General features: G+C 44.8%; 1 protein-coding gene and 1 long non-coding RNA gene across 3 annotated transcripts in view; one reads left to right on the top strand and one right to left on the bottom strand.

Annotated features, from left to right (window-relative positions):
- The window catches only part of LOC135397201 (signal-induced proliferation-associated 1-like protein 2), a 49,360-nt gene extending 22,278 nt beyond the window's left edge, over nt 1-27,082 (bottom strand). Inside the window, exon 1 of one of the 2 annotated variants that reach the window (XM_064628611.1) lies at nt 26,773-27,082. The gene's annotated coding sequence lies outside the window, so the exon portion shown is untranslated. Of the gene's footprint in view, nt 1-415; nt 766-26,772 lie in introns of those variants that run through there. The other variant, XM_064628610.1, reaches the window with a different exon arrangement.
- Nucleotides 17,019-18,813, top strand: LOC135398278 (uncharacterized). Its single transcript, XR_010424058.1, has 3 exons — nt 17,019-17,280; nt 17,393-17,611; nt 18,108-18,813. It is a non-coding gene; the product is annotated as an uncharacterized LOC135398278 (long non-coding RNA).
- Nucleotides 27,083-27,126: the final 44 nt, after the last annotated feature.

Below are 27,126 nucleotides of genomic sequence, written 5' to 3'. Positions count from 1 at the left end.
AACACACGGATACCTACGACAAAAAAAAAAAAAAACGATAACTGTGGCACATCGAAACAAAGCACTTCACGTACTACTTCTGTGCGGAACAATGTCACTATCAAGAGCACTCTCTCCGCTCCCTACTGGTTAACCTTTCGATGGCTAGCAGTACACGGGGTCATTACCGCATACTACTCGTTACTGTTCACGACTGAAACACACGCCGATCGGAAAGAACCCCGAAGGCATGAGGATGGTTACAAAACGCACACAGACCTGCCAACAAAATTCCTACACAGTGGACGGCGAAAACAACTTTCGCTGTCAAGTCTTTTTACATTCAAGGTTAGATTTTTTTTCTTCTCTCACACACAAATACATACGGAAGGTGACGCCTCGGTACCTGTACGCAGTCTTACGTCTGCTCGCTCACCTTTTTGCGTGTATCCGACAGTGTTATCCCATACTCAAAACGAGCGCAGCACCCGCAAATACACAAGGGTTGTTGTACCCGATCACTGGGTGACTGAGTAATACGTGCCCATACCTCACGAACAACACGCGACTCGAAGCACTCACCGCGGACACAGATACGGACAATCACCGATGAGGCATTGAGAACGCAATCAAGGCGCAAGAGTTCATGCACAACGAAATCTTGCTACAAAAATACGAGCACGAACGGAACTTCGCCCATACACGAAAAAACACGCCACGAACTCTCTCGCATACATGCATTCACTCTCGCCACGACCTCTTGAGCTATACGAACCCTCTATCCGCAAGTAGTGCCAAGCCTTTTCGTAACGCTACACCTGCAATGCAAAGTACACACTTTTTATTTTCTGTTTTCGTCAGCGTCACTGTTGTGATCGTCGTGAACTCATACTGATTACGTTCTATCAAAAGTTACAAACTATCAGACAAACAGTAAGTAAACGAAGACCCAATCGCATCGCGAACTTACTTTATTCGCGCAGCAACGCAAAGCACAGCGCACGCGCATACTAGCATAAATTTCCCGCCGTCCCGCAGGTGGCGTTTCCTGGCGGACGTTCCAAACAACCGATCCCATTTCCTGTCACGTGACATCCTGCGCAAAATACCAGCGGTACTACAACAATCGGCGAGGAGGGGGTCGATCCGTTCGTTTTCTATGCTCTTTTCTGCCTGCTGCGATCCCCCCCAAACCAGTTCTTCTATTGTCCTTTACACGCAAGCGACAGCAACTTCGTCCGTGTAACGTAAAGGGGAAATGGTGCGTCCTATTCCGGAGCAAAGTTCGCGGACACATCGTCTGCTTTTTTTGACGCGCGCGCTTTGGCGTCGTATTCTATTCAGTGGAGCACAAAACGTTTCGGAATTCGATTTTGTTAGGAGCGCTCGGTTTCACAAAAGGCTTCATAAATAATTCAAGCAATTGTTGCGTACTTTCACTTGCGTCTGAATTCATCCTTTTGAGGTTACGATGATATGCCCGATCACAGTTTCTGCCAAAGGGGGTGGAAATCTGGAACAAAGGGAAATGCGTACGGTCCAGTTTTCCTTGACTGCTCTTCGCATTTCCTTCTTTCACCTTCTTGTCCTTAGTAATTTCGTCATAACGGCACCATAATAGCAGAAACAAAGATGCGAGAGACTGGACGTTAGCAGATGCACTTCGCGTGCGGCTTTCAGCTTTCGTTATCTGCACGAAATGCTATTTTCATCTACGCGTTTCAAGCACCATTAACTTCTGTGAGATGGCATTAAGGTGCACAAGGACACAGGTGTCTGTCTCGGCTTAATTGTCCCGAATGCTGCTTGGAGGAGGAAGTTACTCGGAATGTTACAGGAAACATTATTATTCTGCTGTGCGGGTGATGTTATAAAAGAATCCAGAATTTTCCGAATCCAGGAAGGTTCTGCGAATACACAAATCTCGAATCCTTTCTTTAAAAAGAGTTTAAAAAGCCAGGGGAAGAAATCACTTCCACTGAAAAGTGCTTTCAAGTAGAATTTGATATATTTGTTTGATGAAAAAATAAATAAATAATAGTTCACTTTCATGAGAAAACATATATACTTCTTCTTAAATGTAATTTGTTTAACATGTTGTTCATCGACTACAGGAAGTACATAAACTCTCAAGTCTGAATTATTTCCATAAAACTAAGAAACGATCAAAAGCACAACCATCATACTTTTAAACTTGTAAAGAGTTCCTGCACTAACTCTTTCAGTCCAGAGCAATGTAAACAAAGTAACAAGAAAACACAGCTGAAAGTTTTAAATCAAGGGGCCCGGCGGCCAATCAGGCCGGCGGACACCGGGCTCCAATTTTAAAAAAGAAACTAACAAACGTGGTTGGTCGATTCGAAAGATTCGATTCGCCCCTTGGGGCACTGGGATTCGGGTTCCAGAATTCGGTTGGCCAATCCCCTAGTCTTTACCAACATGGTCAATAAGTAGTGTTGTTTTAATATGCTATAATATACCCGCAGAAAATAACAGCTCTTAATGCAAGAGGCGAAACAATCGTCAGTGTTTACTAACAACAACCCACATACGTAAGAAAGCTATAGAGACAGGCGTGCATTGTTTCCGAGTCACTTACAGCACGCCGTTCGAACGAAAGAAGAATAAATGCAAAAACACCAGGAGTTCGTGCCCGACAAATCCCCCTCCCATAATTCCTCCCACAAGGGAGCTCTCCATAAACATCATCTTCTCCCACGCTTTCGCCCTGCGCCCCCGAGACTAATTGCAGCCCATAAGACATTCTTTTCTTCGTGCATTCTTCAGTTATCGCATTTGTGCTGGGAGATAATCGTTCCCCGCGGCATGTCGTTCAGCCCCTTCGATATGGAATTCTCTCCGTCCCATGCGTCCCATGGCCCACCTATGGGAGCTATTTCTGGCGGTTTAGTGCCGGGGAAAGTTTGCAACAATGGGAGTGATTTCGTGTCGTCTGCTCGCTGTAATACCAGACTACGTTGTGGACGTCTTATTTTCTTTTACATGCGTGTTTCTTCTTCTATTTTTTTCTTCTTTGTTCTATTTTTGGAGATTCATTTGAGCATGTGGCTACTTCCCCTAAATGGACTGGTTGTTTACCGGATGCCTGAAGGAAAGAATACAGATCAAAAGCTAGTTGAAGTGTTGCTGTAAATATAGTTCACTATCGGATAAGCGACGATACAACGTATTGTTTCTGAGCTATCGCTTGGAATTTTATCGGGGAGAAATATGCGGAACTAAGCTTCTCAACAGCGTGCTTTTTGTAGCATTTTTGTGGTTTGTTTCGCATGTTTGACGAATTATAGTAAGGCATTCTCACATACTCCCGTACCTGGATCTGTTGCAAATTACGTATGAGCATTCGCGAGAGCAAAGTATTGCGAATAAAATGTATCACTGCTCCCTATAATCCCTACAATCCTTGCTCTTTGCAAAACTGTGTACGGAACATTGTGCCACCTGTGTTCGGAACGTCAAGTGAATGCATCTGAGAAAGTCGAAAAACAGGGACAGAAGTAAACGCAACACTGAAACCGAAACTCCATGATAGGCAAGCCTGAGCGATGGGCAAGACACGTAAACAAACACAAACACGTGTTTGTGTTTGTTTACGTGTCTTGCCCATCGCTCAGGCTTGCCTATCATGGAATTTATCCACCAGCAAGCCTGGATTTTTGGCCATTCTGTCAATGAAACCGAAACATTTCCATACCGCCATACTGCTGACGTCAGCAAAATGGCGGTGGGGAAATAATTATTTCTGGAGAGTCCGAAAGACAGGGAGTGTAAAATTCATTTAAAGAGCCACTAAAGACAGTTTTATGTTGTGCTAAAAGTCAGCCTCGATCAAATACCAAGTAAATAACAAAATACAAAATGCAGGAATCCGCAGAACTTCCTGGGTGACGTCACCGCGAGCCATTCCGGTCTCCGCTGTCCGACCCACGTTGGAAGACTGCCAGCGGCTGTGGCGTGGAGACGGAAATCCAGTTTGGAGGAGCAATGTCGCCAGAATAATGGCAGAGTGCGCAAACCATATGGCGCCGCACGTCTCAAATCAATCTCGAAATTAATTTTAAGATACTCCCGCGCCACACGGTGGAAGAATATATTTTGAGAGAATACCAGTGCTATAGGCACGCAATGGCACTTTAACAACTGCCCTCACTGCTACAGGCGACCGCGCCTGTCACCCGCTGACGGTTGATGGCTATTTGGAGCAAGACCGCTGATCTTCTTCTTCGACGTCACATTGCGCCATTGTTGCCCGACTCCACCCGATGTTTTTTATATATGTCCGCACGTGCCATTGTGTGTGTCGCAAAAGTATTCGCCCATTGTTAGCGGGCCTTGATGATGATGGAACTCCATCACTGGAACCACGCCCTTCGAACTGGACAACAATGTCTGACGGCACCGTCGTGTATCGCCTTAACTTAAACAGTACGGTGCCGATGGGTAGCTGTGAACAGAGGAAATAGAGCCCTCCTTTTTATCATTGTTTCGAAGAGGTAAATTTAACGCTCAGACTTTTGGATATAGGGCATCCGCGTTTATCAGCTCCCTCTTCGAAACCATCGCCAAACGCTGCCGATTTATTCGGTGGTTTGTCGTCTGCGCAGAAAATGCAAACGCGCGCCCGTGCACAGCCGTCGTCTGCTAAAACCGCTCATAAACATGAGGACACACACACACACCAAAAAAAAAAAAAGGAAAAAGAAAGTGGCAATGACAGCGAGAAGAGGCGCCAAAGAATCCAGAAGCAAAGCCATTAAAAGTCAAATACGCGCGGCATCACACTTAGTGGCAAGAACGTTTTGGAGAGTTTCATTAAAAAAGAACAGCAAGAAAAAGTAAATCCCGTCTCGATGTTACGTAACAAATATAACTTTTATTCTTGCAATCCCTTAGGGAGCGAGAAATCTTCCTGGGAAAGCGCTCTGTCGATGGTCCAGCACGATAACCTGTCGTCTGCAACAAAAACAAACTCGTCTGCTTCGTTCGTCCGGAGGAAAAACGCCACTGTGGTCAGACTACTGATGAGACATCGGCAAAGGTCGCTGGAGACAGCGGTATCGCCTGTTTCCCATCGGCTCTGAGATAGTGATCGGTAATGAAAAGACAAAAAAAAGTGTCTCGAGAAAATGGGTTCGTGAAAGAATGGAAACGGAAGCTCATTTCCTGTGTGTTATGGAAATGAGTTCTTAGCAGACGATAATTTATGTGTTCGAGAACCAAAAGAAAGCCAATAGCAATGCAACCTATTGGCGTACAGGGTGTGGCAGTCCTAGCTTACAGTAAACACATTCCGTAGCGCCGAATTTTCGTACTTGTACCTCTACTTGCACCAGCAATGTATACATGTTCCTGTACCGATACCTTTGGTATACTGATACTGCAGGTACAAGCTGCTAGTGTTGGGGGTAACTCGTTACTGTAACTAAACTTTTTTTTTTTTTTGTAACTCATAACTAGGGTTCCTTCGGGTTTTATTTCTGGGTGAATTCGGCATATGTTTGTCAGTGTTTATTGATTTTCACGAAATCGTCGTTTTTCGATGTTTTTCCTGACGTGTACATGGTTTACCCGACAGTTATCGCCGAATAGAAATCAAAATGTCATTTCAGTGCTATGCGTCTAACGCATCTATATAAGTGCGTCTAACGGTGGCGTTTTACGACTAACGAAAAAGTAAACGGACATATTTCACAACCATCGTATTTCGGTGTGGTTTTCTCATCTGCATCAACTTGCTGAGCATGTGTGCAGCAATCTCTGTCATCGTTCCTGGGATGTCACCTTTTTATTCGGCGTTTTTCGATTAAAACCGAATAAGGCAAAATTTACCCGGCGTTCGTTTTTCGGCGTTTTTCGGTTAAAACCGAAAACGCGGAACCCTACTAACCCAACCAGACGAAAATCCTGCTGAAATCCCTGTCGATGAAATCAGTAAGCCCAGAAAGGGAAAAAAAAGAGAGTGAACACTGTGCATGTTTCGTACAGTATTATATACGTTTCATACAGTATTATATACGTATACAGAGTTACAACTACGTATTTTGCAACAGTGTGCTATAGACAGCGTCAAGAACACTGGCAACCATGTTACCGTACATTGTTCAAATTTTTTCTCTTATATTCTGGAAAGAGAGAAGCATACTTTGGTGACTGCCTTTCCAGAATATAAGAGAACAAATTTGAACAATGTACGCGGTAACATGGTTGCCAGTGTTCTCGACGCTGTCTATAGCACACTGTTGCAAAATACGCAGTTGTAGCTCTGTATACGTATATACCAAACAAGGAAAAACAGGCCTGCTGGAGGTTGTACGGGATATCCTTGCGACAGCTGCAACCAGTTATCTCGTCTCGCGCTCTTACATCTGTGGCTCCGACACATTCCTCTACTGCGAGAGGAGCAGTTTGGAATTTTACGCGTACCACGATGACATTTAGACGGGTTAAAAAAAAAAAAAAAAAAGGGCGAGATGAAGGTGACATAGTTTGTCGTCATTGTGTAGTAATATACCGGGTGTTTCAGTTAAATCCCCGGGCTAAATAATTCGCGAACGGGTGCACCAATCCACGAACTTTCTTTTTTACAAGTATCAGTCCGATACCACCTACAAGCTGCACACCGTGTGAATGAGTGGGAGGCGCTCATTATTAAAATAAAAATGCAAATGAGTTTCGTAAAAAAGCGTATCTTCTAAAGCAGGGCGCTGTCGGCATTAAAATGGGTACTACCCCTTTTGAGACCTTCAATGGACACCTTTTAGAGAAAAATCTGCCACCGAAGCGGGTCATTTGTTGCAGTAATTAATTGGTTTCGGTTTACGTATTTTTGTCGCGGCTGGTCGCGGCGCAGCGCCAAAAGGACGCTCTTTCACTCCCTTATCCATCAATAAATTACGTCCTTACATTAATGAATTACACCAATAAATTACACCAATGAAATACGCCCTTTTGCGCTTCGCCGCGACCAGCCGCGACAAAAATACGTAAACCGAAACCAATTAATTACTGCAACAAATGACCCGCTTCGGTGGCAGATTTTTCTCTAAAAGGTGTCCATTGAAGGTCTCAAAAGGGGTAGTACCCATTTTAATGCCGACAGCGCCCTGCTTTAGGAGATACGCTTTTTGACGAAACTCATTTGCATTTTTATTTTAATAATGAGCGCCTCCCACTAATTCACACGGTGTGCAGCTTGTAGGTGGTGTCGGACAGATACTTGTAAAAAAGAAAGCTAGTGGATTGGTGCACCCGTTTGCGAATTATTTAGCCCGGGGATTTAACTAAAACACCCGGTATAATGATGACGATACTTTGGCGGGGAGGGGGGGGGGAATTGTATGACACATCGATAGAGTTGAACGCAGGGAGACTGACAGTCAGTTAGATTTACGACGTATGAATTGTTAAATTGTCACATTATTCTACGTATCACGCAATTATACGAGACTTATTTCGCTATAAAACGTCCCGCATCTGTTACAAAACCAGAAGCCGAGCGAATATTTGGGCACTACACAACGGTCTCGCAACTGAGCGGCGGATAAGAGGTATCGCTGGTTCAGCACAGTTCAGCATGGAGTATAATGGTATCAGCTAGACAACGTTTCTTCTTCATCCCTTTTCATTGATCTGATTTGTCTTCGCAGTTTGCAGAGTTGAGGAAGTTTATCGACAAAAGGAACTCGTTACAAGACGAACTTCAAGTTCCTACTTTGGAAAAAATAACGAGCTACTTTCAAGTTGGGTTTGAGTTTGAATATGTACACTCTCAGAAAAAAAGAAGTAAAACGGGGAGTAATTGCAGCTTCTACTCCCCTAGTCTGCAATTACTCCCCATTTTAGTCCCCTAACCCGACATTTAGTCCCGACATTTACTCACCAGGACTGCAAATTGTCACTAAACTTCGCGAATGGTCTCCTGAATGCAACAGTCTACGTAAATATGTGCCCTTGGTCAATTTGAACGACATAAGGCTGTATAACTCAGACCAAGTAGCAATTTTCCAGCCACAGAGAGTAAAAAAGAGTTAGCGCATCTTTCTTCGCAAATTGTGCCCTAGTATGGCGCAAGATTTTATATCACTCGATATAGCACGGTTGACGGTTTCCTTCAAAGTATTTTCATGCATGCGCACCAATTATGTACCTGGGACTCTTACAACAGCGCGTGAAATGCGGTCTTCACTCTGTGACATTCATTTACTCCCGTGCATTTACTCCCGAAAGGAACTATTTTTTGTGGCAATGCAATTACTCCCCAAAAGGAGTAAAAGTACTCCTTTTTTTCTTAGAGTGTATATGGAAAAAGGGAAGTTACTTTCAAGATACTTGTTACCTATATATGTACACTTTGTAGTTCTTAACGTTTCTAAAATTGATTCAAATCTTGATGTCACAATAGGTGGTGCAAGACGTTACACTTTGGCTGCATCAAAATTGTAACGGTATTTTATATAACTGAATAAAAAGGCATATATTTATGTGCTTCGCGGCTTCTCTCGACGACTTTGCAAAATTATTCAACGGAACAGGACGCAGGCGTAGGAATTTTAGATTCTGTCGGTGGTTGTCCTCTGCGTATTGATAATATACAGCACGAATGCAGGCAAACTGGTGGATAAATTCCGCAGTTACTTTGACAACGTTCCCTATTAATGGAACGAGTTCCTCAAGAAGTTATCGGAGCCCAAAATCAGCCAGCGAGTTAGGTTATCACTCCTAGGGTTCAGCGTTCTCGGTTTTTATTTTTTGGGCGGATTCGGCGTACGTTTTTCGGTGTTTACTGATTTTAACGAAATCGCTGTATTTTCTATGTTTTTTCTGGCGTGTACACGGCTTACCCGACAGTTATCGGCGGATAGAAATCACAATGGCGCTCATTCAACATGGCGTTGTTCGCTGCGGCGGCGTTTTACGGCTAACGAAAAAGTAAACCGACATTTTTCACTACCATCCTATTTCTGTACGGTTTTCCGATGTGCATCAACAACTTGCTGGGCATGTGCAGCAATTTACGTCTGTCATCGTTCCTGGAATGTCCCCCTGTATTCGGTGTTTATCGATCAAAACCGAAAACGTTCTAGTTCTAGGGTGGGAGTGGGGTGTGTGGGTATGTGGTTGTAGAGTAAAAGCACAAACGAAATGAGTGTAAAATAAATTGTCACTAATTGACAATTGTAATGAATTGTTGTTATTAGTTCGTGGTTCCCCCTCCAAATAAACTGCTGTGAAATTCCCGCATTCTGATTGGGCGACCGTCAGTGTGGGAGAGATAACACAGGCATGGCTTATCGCGTTCGACTTTCGCCGGGATAATGCTTGCCCTCTCCCAATTTTAGGAACTGCTTCTTTTTCTACAATCACTCTGTGGGCTGGCTTTGGAACCTCCTTTCGTCGGACTGAGAGCGATTGCGGTCAAAAAGCCACCGCGCGTTATGGTCCGGTGCTCAGAAAAGCATGATGTTCGGTTATTTTTTTCGATGGGATAGCTTATGAATATCACTGTTAATTGTCATGAATTTGAGTGAATTCTGCACGCTCTTCATATTGGTGGGGTAAAAAAGTGACCTTCACTTGGCAAATTTCCGAGTTGAGTTTGCAAATATTTACATAATTAAACTTACAATACATGACAATCCCGTGAGGAGGTGGCAAAATCCTAATAAGAACAAATGCCGTTAACCGCATGATTCTAGGTGGCGTAGTTTTTTTTATTTATTATTATTATTATTATTATAATTCAATGACACGTTTTCTGGGACACCCTGTGTACACGGTGTGCTACCGCAAACTCATTACGATATATTCATAGAGACAGTTACTGTTTTTTAGTTCAACACATGGCTCGTGTAATCTAATCATTTTTCGGGGTTGCACGACGCTGTTGCAGTTTAGACTTTTGCGAGCACGAAGCCACTCTTGAAGCAACTTGAAAAACACGATTTTTTTTAAATCGTATTCTTCCATAGTTTTACGCAATCTAGAACACAACCGAGAGATAGTACCTGTTACAATGACCCGACACCATTAGTCCTTCGTCACACTTGTTGGAACACGGTAATGCAGAAACGCAAGTTCTCCATTCACACACGTACAGAAAAAAAAGCAAAAAGCAAAGAAGAATATTTAAAAAATCCCGTAAAAACCGTTCCCAATTTCGCAACTTCCCGCCGTACGTGCGAATGACGGCAAACAAACCATATCACCTCATTCGAGCTTTTCGCCACGGACAAAATAATGCCCACAATTCTCACGGTCACAAAGGTGCTACACACAACAACAATCTCCCAACTGTTGCGTGACCCAGCACTTCAAAAGCGCGCACACATACCAGATAAGGAAAAGGCTGGCAACAATGGCGCGCGCCTCCGCTAGGGGTCAGCAGTGTGTATAAGGTTGACAGCACCCTTGGCCCCGTTCGAGGGACTCACTGGGGCATGTCGGGAAGACACGGAGGCGGCCATATTTAGGACCCAGTAAATGACAGCAGCGGCCGTGTGAGTGTGTACGTGTGAGGGAGGGAGGGGGGGGTTAAATGTCATTCGAAGGAAAAAAAAAAGTCATTAGCAGAAGAGATGGAAGGAGAAATTGATAGGATGCGGAACGCTGAAGGGATGCGAGAGAGAGTCAGCAATCTATTATGGGTACAATGAGAGGCACAATGGGTACATGCGTAAAGGTTTCGTGAATGAGGACGAGTTTGTTCTCGAGGAATTCGTTTTGTATGAATTCGCTTTATACGGACGCGTCACAGGTGAGGGGCAAGGACGTATCGAATCCGAGACGAGACGAGAGCCCGGAGGGGGGGGGGGGGGACACGTCGTGCAACGGCATTTGGTAAAGTTCACACCTCGTGACATGGGTACAAGCCAGACATGTACAAAATACTGCGCAAAAGTATCTAAAATGAGATAGTAAGTACTCCACGCAAAAAGTATTTAAAGTAGAGTACAAAATGCTCAAAACTGAAAGACGTTTGAGTAGAGTACTAAATGCTCTAAGAAGTATTTAAGATACTCCTTAAAGTACTTTAGTATTAGCAGTAAGTGAAACGCGTATTGTCAACGTGGCCGTACACATGAAAGGAATAAACTTCATCCGCTATGCTTTATTACCGTATCTTTTATTTATTTGTAAGGACTCGCGTGCTAAGTGATGTTTGGGGAACTTTGGTCCCCCAAATTTCGGTGATATATTCTGACCGAAAGCTCCGTCTTCCCTCCTGTATGTCAGCTTGGATCTCTCAACTTCTAGCTCGTGTTTATTGCTTTGGTGACCGAGGAGATAAATGCCCGGGTTATCTTGTGCCTAATCCACTGGAGATTCACCTGGCAATATGAACAGGAACCGTTTTCTGACGAAGGGGGAGGGCTATTGACAAGCAAGGCCAAGATTGTACAAGATGTATTGTACAAGATGGCCAAATGCGCGAATTCCCACCGGGGGGAGATCTATTCACTCAGCAACTGAGTGAATACATCTAAGAGCTGAGCAGGCTCCTATCGACTACGTCCAAGCCCAAGCTGCCTGGATAGAGCACCAGCGCGGTATATGGCACCTTTCTTTCAAATATCCCTCCGGATAGGTTTCGACTAGCCGTGAAAAACAATGACGAGCTATCCGTTCAGCTATCCGTCATCCTCGGAATCTCCTGGGCTTCCTATACGTACCACACATGACAACTTCCTACTGACGCATGACTTGCTACAACGTCAGTCTTTCGAACAACCCAAAATTCTGATAGGAGCTGCGTGTCATTCCACTTCCTCTGAGGTTCCGGTAGTCCCGCACAACTACCCATCACAAAAAGCATACGAGCAACCCTTAGTCCCAAGCAGCACAACATCTTGGCCCAATTGTGGTCCAAACCTGGTCCCGTAATGGACCGACATTGCCCACACAGGAAGCATCCTACTGAAAGCTATCCCAAGCAGCACAACATCTTGGCCCAATATTGGGCCGACAATGTCCACACAGTGAACATCCCACTGAAAGCTATCCCACGCAGCACAAGATATAGGCCCAATATTTGTTCCAGACTTGGTCCAATATTGGGCCGACGTTGCCCACACAGGAAGCATCCCACTGAAAGCTACCCCAAGCAACACAACATATTGGCCCAATATTGGACCGACATTGTCCACACAGTGAACATCCCACTGAAAGCTATCCCAAGCAGCACAACATCTAGGCCCAATATTTGTTCCAGACTTGGTCCAAACCTGGTCCAATATTGGGCCGACATTGCCCACACAGGAAGCATCCTACTGAAAGCTACTCCAAGCAACACAACATCTTGGCCCAATATTGGGCCGACATTGTCCACACAGTGAACATCTCACTAAAAGCTATCCCAAGCAGCACAACATCTAGGCCCAATATTTGTTCCAGACTTGGTCCAAACCCGGTCCAATATTGGGCCGACATTGCCCACACAGGGAGCATCCCACTGAAAGCTACCCCATATTGGTCCAGACGTGGTCCAAACCTGGTCCAATATTGGGCCGACATTGCCCACACAGGGATCATTCCACTGAAAGCTATCCCAAGCAGCACAACATATTGGCCCCCAACATTTGTCCAAACTTGGTCCAATATTGGGCCGACATTGCCGATATTGTGCCAAGACGTTGTGCCGCTTGGGGTAGCTTTCAGTGGGATGCTTCCTGCACCGCAGGAACCGCCGGGACGATCGGCGAAGTTACCCCACCGCAACGGCAAAGACACGTAACACGTATCCAGTACTTCCATAGTACTTCTATGACGCTTCGTCTTCTTACAACATGACGCGCAACCCACACAAGGCCGAGAAGAAAACAGCACGTCACGCTGATGATGGTGATGCTCCACGCGCATCACAAAGCGAAGCGCCGTAAAACAAATTCCGAAAATTAAATCCGAAAGAGGTGACGCGGTCGGGGGCGCCGCGGCCTTCGTCACCACGCACTCACTGCTCGGCGTGCCTACGACTTCGTGCGAAGACTTAAAAGGGTGACGCCAACTGCAGAGGACGTCCGCATTCCTCTCCAGCTTCCGTCGTTCAAGGGGGGAGGAAGGTGTGCCGTGTGACATCACATAGCATGTATGGCGTTTCTCCCGTTTTGTTTTCATCGCAGAACATAGAGGGCTGACGTAGAGAGATAATCAAATGGGATCCAATTAAGAAACCCCCGTGAGTCAGACGTCGCCGATAACGGTTCTGGAGCCACAGGGTCTCCGGCATGTGAAGTCATCGGTGACTCATATGCGGTCGATTGAATGCCGGTTGACGAGTACCCGTTTCTCTCAGACTAGTTTTTGGTCAAGGTGGCCATCAGCTATGTGTAGACTTGGAGGGCAGGAAAGGGACGCGGGGATTAGTTTGCGTCCGGGGACGACTTCGGGGGGATATGCCGATATTCGTCCCAAAAATTCTGCCCGAAAGGACTTAAATCGACACAACTGGTGGCGGGACTAGAACCCTAGGCCTCCGCATCTTTAAAACGATGACCTTGGGGCTACATGCCAACGAAGGGGTGATGTAGTGTGGGGTTCTCGTCTTGGGGGTGTGCTAGGGGTATTGCGCAGGGGTGGGGGTGAGTTGATCTGCCGGTTCTTCGGACCGCTCTGGTCTTTTTGGCAGGTATATTCGGGGGTGGGGGGTGGAAGGAAGGGGGTGCTGCTTGTTTCCACACTGGGCCAAGTCGCTGGTGGAAAGGTTTTTTTCAAATGGCTTCCGCGGAGCACAACCCCTGCAAACCCCCAATGGTTACGTGGAAAAGTGTCATTGTGAGCCCTTGTAATCTCTTGTGGCGTTTGCTACCAGCAATATGCACATCGTACAGACTACACGAAGTGTTGTGGAGCCGGACGGAGCAAACGCACGCACACACACACACACAACAAAAACAAAACGCAGCGATGGTAGCAAGGGAAGTAAAGTGATACCACGTGACACGAATGTCCAATAGAGCCACAGCTGCTGTCCCGGCTGGCCTTTCGCACCATCTGGCATTGTTTCTGTTTTTAAAAACACCAGGCGTGCGAAAGGTCGCATCATATGACCCGCAGCAAGCGGTCGCCTCCTGGCTTTGAAATATGCAAACCCTTTTCGCGTTTTGTTATTTTGTCCCTTCCTTTCCTTCACAGACACACTATAGCTAGGGAGTCAATAGGGCACAGCAAGAAGGACCCGTTTCAACTTTTTTGCATAAACGCAATTAAAAAACTAATATATATGTATATAAAAAAAGATAGCTCGGGCTGAGGTTAGTTCGTGTGCCGACCCGCAGAAGCAGCAGCTCAGGCGAACACACAAACCCAAACTTCCGGCGGAAACCGCTACTACACTGTCCTGCAGCGGTGGTTCCGGAAGTCACAGGCCGGAAGTGCTAACAATGGCCCTCCTTCCGGCTCGCGCAGCGGCGGAAGATGGGAACGTGCCGGCAAGGACGTTTCTTTCATTGGAGATCTTTCACGCGCAGGTGTGCATCGCTGGAGGGTGTCGTCTGCTTTCGATTCGTGCGCGTAACAATCACCAGGGTGCTGGGTGTCGTCTGCTTCCAATTTTTGTTCGGATGGCGTGGTACGGGGTGTTGCTGGTTGAAGGTTTGTGACTCTTTACTCAGAGTTAACCCGGATAAATGTAAAAGAAAGTTATCTGCATCCCGCAGCAACCCACAGTAATATACACGTAGAAAACTGGTGCAGCAAATACCTCAACCTCATTTGGCTCTTACGTCACGACAGGTATGACAGGCAACACCACTTAGATAGAGAAAGCCTGCGCGCTCGTCGACGTGACGTAACAATTAAGAGTCAGCCAATCAGGATCGTGTTTTCAACGGCCGTAGCCAATCACGAACGTGCCTTCAGCGGTCGTGGCCACGGAGAAGAACCACCGTCGCGTGCGAGCGGCGATTGAAGGTCCCCGCGTAAATGGGAAAACTTGGAAATAATGCGGAAAACGGTCTCAATCTTTCTCAAAACTGATTTTATGGAAAGCGTCTTGCACTTCTCGTCTAAATATTTAGATCTTCAGGTTCCAGGTGAGCTGTAATCATTTGCGGGTTCTTGAACTCATAGAACGGTGAATCGCAATAGCAGACGAATTCTAACTCATAGTTGAAAGAGGGAGAGGAGGCAAAGGTCACGTGCTCACGATAGCAAATGGGAATGGCCGGCGCTCTCCCTCCTCCGACAACAGAGCTCGGCGCACGCGCAGAAAAGGGTTCGAAACGGGATATGCTGCCATGTCCTCTTTACACACCACCGTTATCCTTCTCAAAACCAAACAAGTAAAAGTTTTCATATTTCACAGTGTGGTGGGACCCGTTCGCTACGGCTCGGATCACATGACCCTTTTTAATGATTCCGCTACTACTCCAGCAACAACAATGACACCTGGTGTGAACGTGCACCTGGAGGAGACTGACGTCCTGACCCGTAACTTGATAGGACATAAGAGTGTACTTGGTTGTTGTAATTAAATAAATAAAGGAAACAGGAAAAGACTGGCGTCTGATGTAACGAGTACTTCGCTACTAAATGTAACGACTGCGCGACTAGACGAGTCACAGAAATTTTCTGACAAAGTAAAGAAAAGAAAAAAATAATAAATAAAGAAAGATCTGTTGCCCTCAAAATGGAAATGACACTCGACGACTTTGTTGTTCTATTATTATTGTTATTATTATTATTTTCAATGGTTACGCCTCCAAATCTTACCAAAGTTTACCTGCGTGCTACTCCTGCATGTATACAAGCTTTGATGCACCGCACATGCTTCAGACTGTTTTCATAAGATCTCGGGGGGTTGACGCCCCCCCCCCCCCCTCCGTCTACGCCAATCAATGGCAGCACCTCTATCTTCAGCGTACGCGAACACGATAGGTATGGCCCACCAAAACACACTTTTCAACGTTACAAGGATTTAAAAAAAAGCGAACAACAGTGCATATACTCCTGCTACAAAAGTAAATGGGGGAAATGATGGTCTACCATCATCTTCCCACGGTCGCGCGCCACTGAAGCGCTACGGATGAACCAGTGTCTTCGGAAAGCATCCTACCATACTTCCGCCCAAAACATTACCCTTCAGCTTGGGCTTTGTAATTGGACCAGTCTTTTTCGTAACAACTGTGGCACCACACTACCACGCGCGAATGAATACAGCGTGCCTTATCACGAAACGCGATCGCTGAAATTCGTCGTCTGCAAACGTAATGTCAGAACTGCTTTGGTGCTGCTTGAGCGGTGAATGGCATTTGGGACAATTTGTGTTTAGAAGACGGCTGAATTTGTGCGCATGTCTTAAAGCTAGACTTCAAGATGGATGTAGCTTCACTGCAGCACGAACTGCCTTTAAACAATCGGCATTTTCATTCTTGGCTGCCGCAGCAGCAGACGATTACGGCAGAACCAAAACTACCGTCTGCTTCGAAGTAGTCGTCTGCAAACGTAATGTCAGAACTTCTTTGGTGCTGCTTGAGCGGTGAATGGGATTTGGGCCAAATTTGCGTTTAGAAGACGGCTGAATTTGTGTGCCTGTCTTAAAGGGACTCTGACCAGAAACTGTGGGAGCTCTTTCGTACCTGTAGTCGATAAAGCACCCAACAAGGACTCTCCATGCGAAAATTCACGCATTAAAACCCCACGGTTTCTCTAAACTCGAATTTTAAACATTCGACTTCATCCGAGTGCAGCACGCCTAGCGTCAAACCGAGAAAACATACGTTTATATAGAATATCCACCCCGGTCCACCATCAAGATGACGTCAACACGGGGGCCACTCGCAACACCCACAATTGGCTCAAACGCGTCACGTGGTCACGCAATATCTGTCAATTTCCTTCATGAAATGGCATTTCTACGTTAATATGTTTTTGTTACAGAGCCTCAAAAAGAAAAATATACCCTGCATTTATCACCTGCAACAGTTTCTACGATTTTCTTTTCAATCTGTACACGGCGTTCGATATATGCTTCCGTATCCGGTCAGCTGTAATGGATGCCGTATGACAAGCTTTGAACTGCGAACTTGTGTGACTCCCGGTTCATCCTCTTTGTTCGGGTCATTGGGTTGGTGTTGGAGTTGGTCACCATATTCTGAACGTTTCACCTATCGTTGCGGTGTACTGTTCTTGATCTGCTGCGAAGCGATGAACCGCAACGGCAGTCACTCGCCTCAGCGAACTTCTGTCTGCTGCATCTCAAAGGAGCATGGGGACCTGATGATACCTTCAACTAAAGAAACCAAATGTGCTCTCGTGTGGTCCTGACGGAAAAGTAGTATCAACAAGGTTAGCACATTTATTTTTCAGTTCCAAGTCTACGTACTGAAAACCATGCAGGTGCAGTCGATCATTCTCGTAGCTGTTGTGTAACGCGTATGCTTTCTTACATATCCCACAGAACCCTCCACTTTTTCGACCAAGTTATCGTTATGAGATCCTTCTGATGGCTTCTTACTAGGCTATGCCGCTCCGAAGCATTGAGATGACGAAGCGTCGTGGTAGCTGCACCTCTGCCTTCGAAAGATGAATCAGTCATTCCACACTGTGCTTACTGGCTTTGTGTAGAGTCTGGCAAATCCGACAGACTTGGACTGCCTTTTTCAAGAAAGTTTGAAATGTAAGTATGTGTATATTGGTTTCACATATCCACCACATATTGAGCGTGTGTATGATTGTACTTTATATGCTACAGCGTATCAGCGTACATTATTATTCAACACGTAGTGTGGCAAACTCGACATCAGTCACACAAAGCCAACAATTGCCTTTTCTTCAATTGCTTATTTTTATCATATCATGTTTTTGTCTATATCTCAATTTACCAACCAACAAAGTATATTATTTTAGTATAATCGTCTGATATTTAACAAGTCACAGTTTTACCATGGTTTTGGCACACTATAGCCCGAGTTGCTTATGCGTCATTAAATTGAATCATCGTCATCTTCAACTGCCATTATTCAATTGAAGTGCCAGGTGGATATAATGATATGGCAAGATATATTTTTTTGCTGTCATCCTGGAATTGCTCATTTCAGAAGAATAGTCACCGTGAAGTTTGTTTTCGTTTTCAGAAACATTAAGAGGACTAAAACCAAACACTTTTCTTTCAGAGCATCCCTTATGCACCTGCATTTCAATTCCAATCTGTATTACAAGAATGACACCACTCAACAGAGATGAACATCTGAAAGTGAAAGAGCTGGAATGAAGATACGTTAATCTGTGTCAAAGGTTCTTAGTATGTGTGCGAGTCGAGGACATAGGTCTCAAGCTTATTCCTGTCTTCAGAAGAGGTGACAACTATGCTCCTTCTATCTATTAACCAGCTCCACTTTTTAGGGTTCCCTGTAAACTAATGGAGCACATCATGTACTACCACGTTGTCAACTAAGTTGACTCTGTCAATTTCTTTTTTTAAATTCCAGCATGGCTTTAGAAAAGGGTATTCAGGCAAAACTAACGTAGTGGAATTCGTTCACAGCATTTCAAACTGTCTTGATTTCTGGGTCCATGTAGATGTAGTATTCTTTTTATTTTGTAAGGGCTTTTGACACTGTGCTCTACGCTCGCGTGTTGGCCAAAGTAGCCTAATTAAAATTTGATCCTGCTACCTGGATATGCAGTTTCTCAACTAACCGTAACTGTGGCGACAACTCGTGAGGAGAACCTATCATATCGCCACCATGCAGCATTTGTTATATTACAATCGCTTCACATTTTAATCTAGTCAAAAGCAAGGCCTTTTGGTGATCGGTCTTGTATAATTACGTGCCCCTCCGTTATGTAACACCACACTGGGTTCTTCAACCTATGAGAGAGAAATAAATATATTGTCAAGTAAATTGTCTACAAGGCTCGTTATTCCATTTCGCCACACTACCACAAGCAATTGTTAGAGTAGTGGCCCAGGGTATGAAGCTCGCCACTAATCATCATTCAAACAAAGTTCATAATGTAAAATGCTTTACTCAGAACACTGGCTTATCACAACAATTAAGAATAAAGAGAGTAAACGTTTCATTGCCTATCCAGGTGGCATCATCCCTCCAACAGAGAACAATCAAAAACAACATCAAAGGAGTCAAATCGGTGGTCCGCATTCCTTTCATCCAATATATTTCATACGCTATTTGGAGGGCACTGTGCCCATCAGGCATTTTGACTGTGCATATCAAGTTGAGTGCATAGAATCTGATGCAACCTACATTGGCGAGATAGACAAAAGACGTGGGACAAGACTAAAAGAGCCAGTTGCCAGGGCTACTAATGCTTAGCTTAACTAAACAGGACCGAATCAGTCTACCACTGCTATCCTAAGGGACATATATTTTGATGGTGCAGTAACCTTTGCTCATGACTAGCGATGGGACCCTAGAAAGTTCTTAGAATCCTGCTTTATCAGGCGTGATGCTTCAGCCTGTAATACATACCGTGGCCCCCTATCGGATGTGTAAGATTCCCTCTTAGATAGGCTGATGTGCTCATCTTTGGCCTCTGTTGTACTGATGATGCCACCCGGATAGGCGACAAAACGTTTACGCTCTGTTTTTATTCGTTGTGTTCAGCGGTGTTTGCAGTAAAGGACGCTACATTATGAGGTTGTCACCCGGCTTTTGGAATATATTTTCAAATAAAGTTGTTTTACAAAGCTCAATACATTGCAGAAATCATTCTTGTTGCCTATTGTTTTGGGGGTGCCATTCTAGCAGTCACATGAAGCACTGAAGGGCCAATTTAAAAAGTAAAGGCAGTCTGATTTATGTTCTTGCTGACATGGCACAGCGTATGTACGAGGTAGCTCCATTTCAGAAGCCTGAGAACACTCAAAGCAATTAGTGTGCTAGCATCAGATATGGTGTACAGCATTACATATTTGCTTTTGCTAGGGCAACTAAGAAGGGTGGATAGAAAGGCAGTTACAACCTGTTTCCACAAAAGACACTCAGATTCATTAGCAATTTCCTCTAAGAGAGCCAAGGCTTTTTCTAGATTACTAGAACATGGGTACCTGGTTATAAATAACAAGAATTCATCTACCAGAAGTCAGTGTTTCACACACCCTGCTTTCCATCAACACTATTAAAAGGTGTGACCCCCAAACCTGCACAAAATTCCTGGAGAGTCTTTACTGGACACTGTTGCTGTCCCTCTCACCAGGTGCTCCCTATGAACCCGATTCACAGTTCTGGATGCACTGCCTGAGCTAACTTCAGCATGCTTTCCCAACACAAATGGTATATGCTATGAGGAGTGTTGTACTTACTGAAAGCAACATGAAATGCTGTACCTTGACAGGTAACGTTGATATCCATCTTAAGACCGTAGAGAGATGTTCCTTGCTCCCTTTCTTCCAAATCTTACTATCAGACGCAAGCCCACTTGCCACCAAGCCAATGAGATGTGCCTCACAGTCAGTACAATCAAGGGAATCAATCACTGAGGCTCAGAAAAGCTGTTTTCCATCGGGATCTGATCCAGCACTGAGCCGTGAGTAGCCCCGTGAAAGTACCAAGGTTTCTTCGAATTTTAAATGTGCCAGCATTTGTTTTCCTCCCCTCCTTCTTTTTATGTAGTAGCTGATTACTTTAGCCTTGTACTGCTTTGGAGATTGTGGAGATGATGTAAGAGGTGGAACTAGGCTTTATGCAAAATGAGGCAAAGTGTGACTATGTACAAATCTTCTGAGAATGTCTATGTATCATTCACACAAAGAGAGGATACGTGTTACATCTTTTTCCGGTTTTGATATTTATTTATTTATGAATATGTCTCAAAGGCCATTGCAGGCATTACATGAGGGGGGACATCAACATGGGTCACTTAACAAATACGGAAGTTACAAGGAACATACATATTTGGAAGACAAGACTCTATTTTTTGTTCGTTCATCAGTCTTGCTCAAGAAATTGTTCACTGTAGCAATGGTACACAATGTCACGAAAGGAGTGCTCATCTATCGTTCCGCAAGACTCATTAAAAAGGACTAGTGTTGTGTTTCAACACAACATGTTGAACTCATGAACCATGCATCATCCTGAGAGCTATAGATCATCCTAAATACAGATGCTGAATTATTTTAAATGTGATAGACGAGCTGTGCGAAGAGGTACCTCCAGTTAGGATCTTGGGTACTTGAAGCCTGTGGCATTTTCTGTGGGAAAGGCTTGCCAGACCCTCTTCACTGCACAGGCTGGGATGACCATGATCTTGTTTTTTCCAAGCTTGTGCCATACTCACCTTGCAAACTGGCGATACGCAGTGTATCTGCATCGTCTACACAGATGTACATAAAATATAGTTTAGGCAAATAGGTAACCGGTTACAGTACAGTGTGTGTGCATTGTCATTTCTACATGTACCTGAGAGTAACTGCAGTTTACCTGCCCACACCTTGTACATTACTACACATGCTGTGTTCTTTTAGAACCCAAAATTGTTTTGCTTTTCACTGAATCGACAATCAAGAACACTCAATATCGCTAAAAACCTACGCTAAAACCGTATGCACAGGGCAATACATAAAAACGTGACTCGGGACACAGCACACTGACAATTACAAAACTGCCTATATTGGTTTTCTCCAGTTCAGAGTCGTGTACTGTATAGCCTTTTTATGTGCTGCGCCCTGTACTGGAGTTTTTAACGACTCTATTGCAGGACCAAACCAGTTTTGGGCGCCCAAATTTTAACATCGTTCGACAAGGACACATGTGACTTACTTGTGAATACAGTCGCTCATAGGTTCGCGCTGCCCACGGAGTTCAATATGCGACCTTCAGGACAGTCATATTGAAGAATAGAAGTTGGAAATCTTTGTGGGTTGTAATGCACTCATACTGCAGTCATTCGGCAGTGTTTTCGAGCTCCTTGCAGCACAAGCATTCGATGTCTCCTTCGGCATTATGACACACCAGCCACACCGGCACCATGAACAGCAAGTGCGCATTAGATATCAGAACACGAAATTTCTGAGAACGTTTACATGTTCGATCACAGTGTGCGTTAAAAAGCTCATCGCTTACCTGAAGACAGTCGACTCATGCTATTTGCTTCATCTGTAACTGATGTTCGTAGAGCTCTAACTTCGTCTCGCATTCGCGGCATCGGCGACGTTTCGAAAGCCTACCGAGCTGTTCAGCACGCAGAATTTTCTTCTCGATGTCTCGATCGCAGAGAGGTCAGAAAGAAGTTCCGGGCTCGAAGTCTCCGCATTTCTGCCTTCGACGTCCATATTGAAGATCGCTTTCCGGACGGATGCCGGCGCTCTCACAAACTCACTAACAACAGAACTTCCGGTCCGGGCGCCCAATGAAACGTGGCCCTCGTGACTTCGTCACACACACGGAAATTGGCGGATGTCCAGTGCAAAGAGGCTAGATTTCGGCCCCGATTGCGCGAGTTGAGGGGGAAAAGCGAAGCCGGTTTTGAGCTCCCTGTTTGGCAAAGTTTGCCTCCGCGCACAGCCAAAATATTTCGCGTGTGGCTTGGAGGCATATTATACCTTCGTAATAGATGCAAACGAAATATTTGTCGAACTTCTGGTCAGAGTCCCTTTAAGGCTAAACTTACAACAAAACTATCAAACAAACTATCAAAAGCAGAACAAAACTATCGTCTGCTTCAAAGTCGTCGTCTGCAAAAGAAACAGGAATACTCGTTCTTAACTTGAGTCAAACGCAATTTCTTCAATTCGTTAAATACATAATCGAAGGTGACCCAGAACAAAAACAGCTCAGTTTAATTTCACGATTCTCGAATGAAAAAATAAAAAAAAAACAAATAAATAAAAAAAAGCAAAGAAAGATAAATTACGGTCGCTCCCTTGCGGCTGAAACTTTATCCTTAGTCCCCATTTCTCTTCTTCTTTTTTAGTCATCTCTTCCCCACAACTTCCGATTCCCAGAAATATCGACTCCGGAAAAGGAAAGAGGGAGAATAACATTTATATACAGAGGCCAATGAAAGAAGGAAAAGAAAACACTTTCGCTGAATTTGCCTGAAAGAAGAACGCGCAGGCCCCGGGGCATTGAGAGCAGGTCGAACTCAAGCCGCAGTTTCAACACGCGTTCTTGGTGGACAGTCCAGACCACACTGGTTGCCATTTACATCGTGGCAGAAGCCTTCGAAGTACAGCTACGATGTCACACGTTATCAAAACGAACAGTGCAGGCGAATGATAAAACGGCACATATGCAGGCAAGCCGGTGGACAAACTCCATTGCACGTGCTCAATAAAGGCTGCAAGGGCTCCTCTTGGGCGAATGCTGTCTTGACATGTTGTCTTCAGCGTTCGCCCTGTGCTCACGGAGTACAGTTGAAGTACAGTTGAAGCGAGCCGCGTGATGTTTCCACCAGATGTTGTTCTGATGGTTCATTACAGAGCGCATAAAACAAAAATTGTATTTATTTTTACGTTTTTTGAAGTCCCTGTATTTTAAAGGAACATTAAATTTAATCAAATTACAAATCTTATTCGCAGCTGACGACAATTCCATCGGGACGGCGTGACAAAATCACGTGACGTGAGATATGGTGCTGTCATTGGTTCGCGGCACATTGAACGCTAGCACATCGAATTTCAGGTTTTAGCGTTGGTACGCACTCTTTCAAACTCGCCGAACTTTCAAGCAACGCAGGTCGGCTCCAACGATGTGCCAGCGACACGCACAAACAACAAAACCACACCTGCTAGAACTGTCGTCTGCAACTGGCGTGCGTATATGAACCCCAAATAAAGCACACTTTTCTGCACGGCACGATGGTCGCAGGTGCATCCAAAAAAAAGGAAAGGTGAAACATCCCGCAGTTCTTGGTACAGTTTACCCTCTGCTGGTTCACAGCGCGGAACGCTACACCATGGGATGCCCCAGTGATTCCTTCCGCTCTAGTGATCTCGTCCACGACGCTACATTGACCAGAACTACTGCCGCGAAGAAATCCTTCAGCCTTGAAACCAGCACCTGCCCTGCAATGGACGTGGTAAGCGCTTCGCAATTACGGTGCTCTCGATACTGGAACCTGCGATGATTGCACTGCGTAGTCGTAAACCACAACCGCAGATCATTCCGCATGATATAGTTCCTGAGGAAGGGACTGATTGGATCCTGCACGAAACACCATAAAGTTTAACGATGTGGGAGAACAGCAACCACACGATAACTATCCATGGAGAACCCACAATGTTTACCAGTGCCCTGAAGCGAATGTATTGTGTAACAGATGAAACGATCGTCTGCTTTCATTTCCGTTACAGGGGCTAGTTTCGGTTTCATGTTACATTTACGCGTGACCGGCTACATTGGCTGTGAGTCAGCTCTGGAAGCCAGTGGAAAGTTTACATTGTTGAACACCGAGCGTCTAAAGCGTAACTTACACACGTACATATATACAACTCTACAAAGTCATACCCTTCCTTTCTTAAAGAACAGTCACAGCAGTATCTCCACAAAAAACTAATGCTGAAAGCAATTAACCTCTCAGTGACAACGAATCGAAAGTAGCACAACGGCCAGGAAGATTCTAAAGCAAGCCCAGGACGCACACTTTCTGACGATGGCAGAACAAAGATTTTCTTCGTGCCCCTTAATATATCCAGCTGGCATAATAATAGCGCTCAGCTATGTGCGTGTTTAATACAATCAGGGCCAATTATCTCGCGGCGGCGAAAGGGCAAAGCTATGCGCATTTCTAGGGCTCTCTTTCAAAAGCAGACGACGACATGCAGACGATGACAAGCGGTCGTGCTAGCCAAGACCCTTCAACCTCTGTTTCGCTCAGGTCGCAAATGATGCTGGCCGAGATTTCACTGCGGCGATTAATTTTTTATATTTTTGTCACGCAAGCAATGACCCTAAACTTCAAGCTTTCCGAAAGATAGGGAAGTCGTAAACGACCTGGTTAAGAGGGCAGATTTCGGTGTTCGTCTGCTAAAAAAACGTCTACACACGTTGTAAGCGCAAATCATACGTTTCTATTATACATATTTTTCAGCTGTGAACACTTTAACAGATCCTATGCATTCCGTAGGAATAGCTACCAGCTGTAAAATAGCTAAAAGAAATGAAAAGAAAAATGAGGAAAAAGAACTGTGTTCAAAGCGCGTACAGTAGGTACGTCTAACGATTTTTGTTTTTGCTAATTCGTAACAGAGAAACAGCTCTCTGTCGCATACTTTCCTAGGAAAACAAGGTTGGTTCTGTGGCCCAGAAATCTTCGCGAACAGGGTGTCAACTGAAAGGGTTTTCGTTCCGGTTCAAAGAAAACGGTTGAGTACCGGAGTACAAAAATAACGGTTCGAAACCGGTTCAGTTACAAGGTCCTACCGTGTGACTTATAGACAAAATCAAGGAGCCCGTCTTGCGCTCTGGAACACTGTTGCAAATGTGAGGTTTCTCGAGTTTCACACCGATGGATGCCATATATACATGTGCACTTGAAGTTTTGTTCTAACGTACCCCTCCCTTGAGAGCCAAATAGTTCAATTTTCCATTTGCTACCCCGGCTAAGAAACTCTAAAACGCGTGCCACATAGAACCAGGATATTTTCCCTCGGGTCTTCAATTTACTACGTTGTCTTGAAACACAAGATTTTATCGCGTTCATAGACAGTTAAGATCAGGAAAAGCGATACTGCTATAAATGATGCCATGTCTTCTGTTCAATTTAGATTCCATGTTCGGCGAACAGAATTCTTGTAATGTATGCACGGCAGACAACATCGGAGCACAAGCTCTGGCGTTGCAGGACAGCTCACAACGGTGCCTCGCTCACTCAGATAAAGAAACGATCGTTTACAACGGAGTTCAACGGAGAAAAGAGAGAGAGACAGAAAAAAAAAAAAAATGCTGAAGAGATCCAACGCTGATAAGACATATCTGGGTGCTTGAAAACAACGAAAACAGTTCGCGGAGTAAATGCATACCCATACGCAAACACACATGAACGTGACAACGAAGAAAAACGATGCAGACGGCACCCAAAAGAGCTGGGAGAAGCACACATATACTAAAAAATACAAGCACGCCGAGGGACTACCATCTGGTCCCCACACTACAGTGGGCCTTATTCGAAATAGTAAACCAAACATGGGGAAGCACGAGCATGAACGCAAGGGCAAAAAAAAAAAAAATATATATATATATATATATATGTCTTCCAAAAAAAGCTGAAATCTCACGTATCCCATTTTGACAGCTCTATTTCTGAGCCGTCACCCCTAAGTGCGACTGTCGTCTGCATGTTAGGAAAGCTTACGGCATTGTTTTAACTTGGCAAAATAAATGTCCCCGTGTTCGCAGTGATGCATTTTATTTATTTGTTTTTTTTGCGAATAAACTGTCGTGGCATTGAACTGTTTTTGCTGTCGTGTCCTTTGCAAGGTGGACCCTTTATCACTGCCGTTATCAGAGTCAGCCCAAGTAACACCGCATAAAACACACTTCTTTTGCATCCGCCTAAACTCGTTCCGTGCAAAGCGTTTGAGTCGCTGGGGGCATTCACCTCCGAGCTGCTTGCAAACAGAGAGTTTGCAGAAGCCAGGATACACTCCTTTACTTTTCGAACATTGATGCGGTGTTGCGCTGACTCCAGTTCGAATGGTATCCACAACCCTTTCTCACTGAGAACAGCTGCATATTCGTTGATGAAGAACGCTCGTAAGCTCACTTCACCTCGCTTCAAACTGCGCGCAATGTCGTGTTACATACAGCTATGTTCCGGCTCCTAAGCCTTTTCATACGGCATTGCAACGTGAAAAAAGTTCCTCGAGGTACTCACCAGTTGATTAATAAATCCGATACCGACAACAGAAGGTAAGATTTGACGATGTATCCAAATGTCAGCGAGGATGCAGTACTTCAGATCACTGTCGATACCAAGCACGTCAAATATCAATCAAGGTATGTACGAACGCCGCACCAACAAGCACGTAACAACTTTGATGATCACGATCATGTCCGTTTGTAAGCTTTTGCACGAATATCCTTTCAATGCACGTCCTCCATTGAGTTCACAAAAATGCCATGGACAAAAAAGCAAAGAGAACTCACGAAGGAAGCGACGACAGAATGGAGTTCACGTCTGCGCATGCGCCTCTACGAGAAAAGAGAGAGAGTTGCTGTAAGGACGAGT

Source organism: Ornithodoros turicata, chromosome 6 (genome assembly GCF_037126465.1).
Source record: "Ornithodoros turicata isolate Travis chromosome 6, ASM3712646v1, whole genome shotgun sequence".
Lineage (NCBI taxonomy): Eukaryota > Metazoa > Arthropoda > Arachnida > Ixodida > Argasidae > Ornithodoros > Ornithodoros turicata.
The sequence above is the reverse complement of the archived record's forward strand: the minus strand, read 5'-3'. Positions and strand labels throughout refer to the sequence as shown.